General features: G+C 35.4%; 1 protein-coding gene across 1 annotated transcript in view; it reads left to right on the top strand.

Annotated features, from left to right (window-relative positions):
* The first annotated feature begins 5,912 nt into the window (after nucleotides 1-5,912).
* Nucleotides 5,913-6,339, top strand: part of WIPF1 (WAS/WASL interacting protein family member 1) — a 108,825-nt gene continuing 108,398 nt past the window's right edge. The window contains exon 1 of the mRNA XM_015596695.2: nucleotides 5,913-6,304. The gene's annotated coding sequence lies outside the window, so the exon portion shown is untranslated. The remainder of the gene's footprint in view (nucleotides 6,305-6,339) is intronic.

The following is a 6,339-nucleotide window of genomic DNA, read 5'->3' as shown; positions in this document are numbered from 1 at the left end:
ACCCTCTAAAAGGTCCCCCAAAGTTCCTTCTTTGGGAACTTAGCAATTTATATGTATAAAAATTTTGGTCCCTCCTCTTCTGCTTTTTTATTAAAATGGGCCAACTTAGCAAAAATAATTTAAAATTCTAATGGCCAGTCAGGAAAACCTTTAAGTTTATCTCAAGGGCCTTCCTTTAAAGAAAGGATTCTAAATTTCTTGAGGTCAAACTAATGCATTCTTTGACTGATATGTAGAAGTTTCTAAAAGACAAAAGAAAGAAAAGAAAAAAAAAAAAAGAAAGAAAAAGAAAAGAAAAGAAAAGCTCTAAAAGGTTCCTTAAAGAAACTTTGGCAATCTGAGCAAAGTCTTAATTTTAATTTTAATTTTAATTTTAATATAAGCACTTAAAAGTAAGAGTCTTATAAAAGGCTAATAAAAAAAATAAAGATATAAGAGGTGCCTAAAACAAGAGTTTAAGACCAATTGTTTTTTTATCCTTTCTCTCCTAGGAATAGCTAGTGCCTTCTTTTGTGTTCTAAGGGCTTGGCTTGGTTTTCTGCTTGCCTTGGGACAGGCAGGCTCCCAGTTTTTTCTTGTAGCTATCAGAGGGAATGACTCTGGAAGGTACTAAACTTTGCACCTTCTTGGGTCCACATAATTGTTTTATATTGTCAAAAATATTTACTATTTGTCCCGCCTGAGATCTCACAAGATAATTCAAAGAATTTAGTAATCCTGTGCTCAGAAATTTGGTAGAATTAAAAGTCTGATAGAATTTTTTTAAGGCCTCCTCAGCAACTCACCAGGCCTTCCTGTAGTTAACCAGGGATATAAACAGTCTACGACTGCTTGTGACCGAGCAAATCAAAGGGAAAACAAATTAAGAGAGAACATTTAAAAGCACAAGCTCCTAAAAGGTTCTCTTTGCCTAAGCAATCCCTCAGCATCCTTAAATATTGTCAAAGACAAATACAAACATTAAAATTCTTATCTGAAACAGTAAAAGTCTTAGCCATCTAAACGATTAAACTTACTTTTTAATGACAGTTATAAATTAGTGGGTTTTGCATTATTGTACCTGTCTCATGACTGACATTTTAAAAAGAAACTATCAGGTCTCTAGTTGCATCTGTCTGTACATGTGTATGTATATTTACCTCCAGAGAATATTACTAAAATTGGTTTTGTAAAGAGCTCTGTTTAATTGACTTAAAGAAACTAAACACTTATATGAATTAAGAAATATAATAGAAATTAACCCAAATGTTTTCAGATTCTGGAAAATATTTGGTATCAAAGCTAATTTAAAAAGATATGTCTTTAGAGTTATTTGTATTAAATGTAATAATATTATACTTAGGCTTACAAATATGTCAGCAAGAAAAATAAGTCAGTATGATGAAATTTCCATAAGTAATCGAAACCTAATTGTTAAGAACTAATAAATTAGATAGATGTAAGTGGAATAAAAGTTTTTTTGGTGAAATTTTTTAGCAATAATTATATGTGTTATGATATATGTAGTTAAGAATAGTTTCCCAAAATCTGGTAACTTGAAGCTTTAAAGTTTTGCTAGTTGAATTAAATGATAGAAATTTATTGAATATTTAGATCATTTTCAAATAAGATAATATATTAAAATATTAATTGCAAAGTTAGTCTAAGTTTACCGACTTTGGGCTTCCTAGTACAGAGAAACTAAAAGATAAGTTTAAATTTGTTAATAAAAATGTGTCGTGTTGTTGAGGAAGCATATAAAATATGTTTCTAGAGGTTATGAAATGTATTCAGAGGTTTGCCAATCTATAGAATGCTAATATGACTACTCATAATTGCTTACTTTTTAGTTTTCACTACAAACTAAGATTTCTAAGGGTTAAAAATTTTAAATAAGATGATAGAAAAATAATATGTTTTCCATAATAGAAGGTATAAGGTATGGAGATACATTTTTCTGAGGGAATTAAAAAAAAAATGGTTAGGCCTAAAATAAGTTGGTTATTACTGAATGGGTAAGAGAACGAGAGATCTTGAGAGAGAAAATTTTATGTGTGATCAAGCTGGATAGGATTAAATGAATTCAGTATAAGCTTTAATATTAATATTTAGTGAAACTAGACTAATGTTTTTTGATCTGCTGAAAAGACAAAGTTTTCCTGTACCATTGATATGCACTTATTAAGAGATTATAAAGGGAAAGCAAAGATATTGTGTTTTTTTAAAAATAATTTCCTGGGTTCTTTATCATAAAGTTTTTGATTACTTAGGTAAATCGAGTCTTCTTAATTTTTAAGGAGCTAAATTTTGCTTACAACTGTTTAACTTTCTGTATTTGGCGACAAAGTCTTTGTCATCATGGTTAGATGGATAACTAAATATTGTTTCACAGTGACCTATGATCCTATCCTATTTTACCAAGTGTTTTAAAACCTTTCATATATATATGAACAAAATTCCCAAAATTTAAAAATTAAATAGTCTTTTCTAACCTAAAAATAACTTTGGGATTTTTAAGAAGGATTCCTGAAACATTTCTTTTCTAACCTAAAAATAACTTTGGGATTTTTAAGGATTCCTGAAACATTTCAAGGATCTCTCTCTCTCTCTCTCTGAGAGAATTAAATTAATTAGGCCTAATTGATATCCCAAATTACATGAAAAGCATTGTCAAATGAGAAATAATAATTGTGTTGTATTTATATGCATCTTTATCATTATTAAAATAAATGTTCTAAAAATTATATAAAATTTCTAAAAATCTATAATGTCTTGCTATAATGTTTTCATTTGTAATTCTAGTTATTATCTTAAAATACTGTGTGTTGCAGAGCAAAGGAAATTTGTCAATTGCATTGTAATAAGACCTTTAACTGTCATTTTGTCTTTGTCATTTACAGGGAGTCACTGTCTTACCCTGATGCTTTTGCAAATACGTTTCATCTTCCGAGGGATTTATGGAGAAGACTTACTCTAAAATACAGGTTTCCGGTAAATTTTCAGACCATACCATTAACTAGGTGAGGATTTGCACAACTCTAAGTAAAAACTGGATTCATAAAGCTGCTAAAAAAAGATCAAGATCAACAAGAATTAATAACATGGGACAGAATGAACTGATGAGGATGATTACAATTTCTGTGACTTTTTATCTGATATATAAATACCACTGGTTCTTCTGATCTTTGTTTTCCAGGTAAAAGGAAATTTTTTTCTCCTATGACTTAAAGCACTTTGGTAAATTATATCTTTGTAAGCAAAATTGAAACATCTTATTCTCCTTACCTGATCCCTCCAGACTGTGGAAGCTCTTAGTAAGTGAGTAGGCCTGTTTTCATGGCTGTGTACTTATTTACATAAGATCAATAAAAATTCGTTCTCCTTGTAACAATCTGGAAACACTGGTTATATTATCAAACACGGGATGTCATGTTTGCAAAATAGATGCATAGGCTCAGATATGACCAGACAGCTTTAAGGAACAATAATTGACTTATGGAAGCCTCCTTGGGGAAACTAGCCTGGTACCTTGCTTACAGGGTTCCCAGTAGCCTTACTAACTGCCCCTTTCCCTGAAGTCCTACTAAATAAACATAAACGATTTGAATATAAACTTCAAAGAAATTGTCACAATAGCTCATACTTAGAAAGTCTTTTTGCCTGATGCTGTATAAGCCATTTGGAAAATTTACCTGAACAACTGATGACATCATGAGTGACATTTCAAACTTCAACCCTGATATCTACAATTCTTCTAAAGATCTGCCCCATTTGGTAAACATGAACTTTCACTTCCTAATTGCAGTTTGACCTATACATTCAGCTTTATCTGCTTTTGATACTCAATTAAATAAAGGAAATTAAACACCACAATTTACAACCAGGTGATTACATATATTAGAAAAGACACCTTCAGAAGGACTTTTAACCAAGACGGAAGGGACCACATTAGATACCTTTAATGTGTGGGCTGCCGAATTTAAAGGTGTTCACTCTTTTCCAAACTGCTATTCTTTTGGATCTCAAATAAATGCTTGTTTCCTCTCACATTGGACTCATGTTTCCCATTTAAAGAAAGTTCCTGCACCCAACTAAACTGCTCAACCAACAAAGGATTTGAAATTAAAAATTACTAGGAAGTGAATCATCTGTTATGGATGGCTAACCCAAGATTCTGGACCAGGCCTATACACTCTAAACCTTTATTTTTCATTTTTTCTTATTTTAGTTCCTTCCTATCTCACAATTAATATGAGAGACTAAGTGCTCACTATAATAGTTATTGTTTCCTTTTTCCTCTTAATTTCTGCCTGCCAAGATAACTCTCCAATGGGCATCACCTTTAAACCTACTTCACAGGTCAAAACATGCAACTCACTGCACACATAGTTAAGGGTTTTCAATACCTGGTGAAGTCAACCCAAGTGAAGGTCAGGTTTGAAAGAATACCTTTTCCTCGGGCTGATGTTGCAGCGAATGAACACATAATTAGGTACTTATCAAAACCTTAGAAGAAATTGCTGGATATATCACCAAAGCAATAGCTGCCCAAGAAAAAAATCTTTAGATCCCATGCTCAAGTTGTATTAAACAAGAGAATTGCCCTTGACCCTATCTTAGCTGAACAAGATGGGTTTTGCTCTATTGTTAATATCTCTTTTTGCATTTGGATAAAACACCTCTAGTGAAGTAGAGATGGAACTAGATAAAATCCAGGCACAAACTAAATGATTAAATACAATGCCCATTGACATCCATAGTTCTTTGAGATCCTCAGGTATTGCTTCCTGGTTCAGATTTATTCTCTGAATTGAACTTACTATTTTGTTATTATAGAAATTTTTGCTGTTATAAAACTTTGTTTTGCATAGCTGATACATAAAGACACCACTCAGATAATGATGGCTTAACATTTTGAGATGATTACTAAGGCTTATGAGACTTCATATGAGAAACTTCGAGAAACTTCAGAAAATGTTTGTCTTTAAAAGGAACATAACAGGAAAGTCTTCCTCTGTTCTGGCATTTTTGCTCAAATGTGGTCCAAGGCTCCTAAGGAAACAACATTCCCTCCTACATGGGACATGACATACCAGGAATGAGCGTTCCCAGCAATGGGGGACCAATGATGCTTTCAATAACTGATTAGTGTAGCTTTCTGATGGTTGATCAGAGAGAGATGCTTTCAGGGGAAGATCTTGACCAAAAGGGAGAAATGTAAAAAATAATATAAATGGATCCATCTAAAAATGGAGTCAGAGCTGCCACCCCAGAGGAACTGCCTTGCACATCTTATTCCTCAAAGCTTTGGAATGTTTAAATTTGGCAAAATAATCTTTAGACTAGGCCAAACCAACATTGTATTCCAAACAATTCTTTGCAAAGCTAACTGAAAAGCAGACATTCTGACTACCAGACTGAAAATTAAAGACATTCTTTAGAATCAGCATCACCACGTATAGCTAAAGAATAACTCAGCCTATTTACACCTATTGAAATTCTTCTCTTGACTTATGAACACCAATAGAGATGCCTTTTTTTTTTTTCTATTCATGTAATTATTCCCCTTCCTTTTCTCATAAAAACCGCTTGCCTTCACCCCCAGTGGAAAAACTATTTGGGTTTTTGTCTTAATCAGTGCTTCCCAAATTGCTATTCTTTTGGATCTCAAATAAATGCTTGTTTCCTCTCACATTGGTCTTTTATTTTTAGGTTAACAGTAGGTTCCATTCCATTTTAAAATTTACTTTTTAAAGTGCATTTGAACTTAAAGTGTCTTAAAACTGGACTCTCTCTTTTGAGAACAGAGGAGAAGGCGATGGGACAAAGCTTTCAGGGGAACGGGCGCTCCAGCAGCAGAAGCTGGAAAGGGTGCAGTCTTTGGGGGAAAGCGCCCTTGGACACTCCTTCGTTACCCTCTGCTCTGCAAAAGCCGTTGTGTCCCCTCACTGCGCAAGGGTTGGGGACGAAGCAACACACACGCCACAGCCTCCTACTCACCCCACGCCCACCACGCCTCTCTGGGGAAAACCGAGGCTATGGGGCTGAGCCTCGGAACCAGCAGAGCGGGCGTGGCGCCCAGAGGCGAAGGCCAAGGGCCAGCAGCGGCCTCGCGGCGCGTCCACATGTGGCGGGGCCGCGGGGTGGGGGGACCGGGGCCGAGGGGGAGGGTTTACATCTCCGCGAAGTTCCCGGATGGTCGCGGCCTCCGGCGCTGAGCGCTTTTCCTGCCCAGCGGCTCAGCCCTTCGGACCCGGGAGAAGTTTCCCGGAAAAAAATGCCTGGTGCGCCGCGGGGACCTGGAGCCGCTCGGAGCCGCTGCGCGGTAAGGGACGCACCGCGGGGGTTCTTCAAGGCGGC

The sequence above is a fragment of the Pteropus alecto genome, unplaced genomic scaffold (genome assembly GCF_000325575.1).
Source record: "Pteropus alecto unplaced genomic scaffold, ASM32557v1 scaffold3, whole genome shotgun sequence".
In the NCBI taxonomy this organism is placed as follows: domain Eukaryota; kingdom Metazoa; phylum Chordata; class Mammalia; order Chiroptera; family Pteropodidae; genus Pteropus; species Pteropus alecto.
The sequence above is the reverse complement of the archived record's forward strand: the minus strand, read 5'-3'. Positions and strand labels throughout refer to the sequence as shown.